This window comes from Arachis stenosperma, chromosome 10 (assembly GCF_014773155.1).
Source record: "Arachis stenosperma cultivar V10309 chromosome 10, arast.V10309.gnm1.PFL2, whole genome shotgun sequence".
NCBI lineage: Eukaryota > Viridiplantae > Streptophyta > Magnoliopsida > Fabales > Fabaceae > Arachis > Arachis stenosperma.
This window is the reverse complement of record NC_080386.1, coordinates 113,624,923-113,625,956: the sequence shown is the minus strand read 5'-3', so window position 1 is coordinate 113,625,956 and position 1,034 is coordinate 113,624,923.

Genomic DNA, 1,034 nt, shown 5'->3' with positions numbered 1-1,034 from the left:
AATAACAATATCTCATTTATCTAATTATGCTTGTAAAAAATCATATCAAAATTCAATCTCTAGTATATTTTTTGAGAAATACATATTTAATGTTAGATAATCTTGAAAAAAAAACTAACTTTAAATATGTATTAATCAAAAAATATATTAGAGATTGAATTTTAATACGATTTTTTGCAAGCATAATTAGATAAATGAGATATTGTTATTCTTAAAATTTGGTAATTTTTTGTTAAGTATATATTGTTTTGTGATTTTTTAAGAGTATTATTAGTTGAAAACAAAAAAAATAAAAATATATACACTTATTAACGAAAAATCACCCAATTTTAAATATAATATATAATATCTTTTTTTGAGTTTAATATTGCAAAAAGTTGTATCAAAATTCAATTTCTAAGGTATCTTTTGAAAATATATATTGACTGTTGGATATTTTTGTTGTGTTTTCAAATTTGTTGAAAATATGTTTGTCGATAGTAAAATTCGAGTGTATTTTTATCAGCGCATAAATAATTTTGGGACATTTTTTATAGACAACCCAAATTAATATGTATTAGTTCATGCAATGTAACATAATTGAAAATATAATTTTTGACATACCTTTGATTTATTGTCAAGTCATTTAATGGTTATGATAAAGAATACAAACTATTTGCTATAACAAAATAGATGAATAATTATTATTGGTTAAAACTGATATAATAGATTTAATTATTGATCATATAAAAGATGGAAAGGGAGTTTGTGTTAGTACACACAGATCAAGTAACACACCATTCGAGATATTCGCTAGTGGGGTCCTGAGAGGGGCAGTGGTATGTGTATTAGAATTTGAAGATGAATCTTTGCTATAATATGTGAAATGGTATGTATCTGCTTGAGTATTTGCTACACCCTCACTTAAATTACATTGTTGGATGTTCAGCTAGTTGCAATTAAATTGTGTCATTGATGTTGCATTCCTCTTTCGGGGTAAAACTGTATAATCATCCGTTCCTGGTTCATATGTAAAATTTAATAAAAAAATCTAA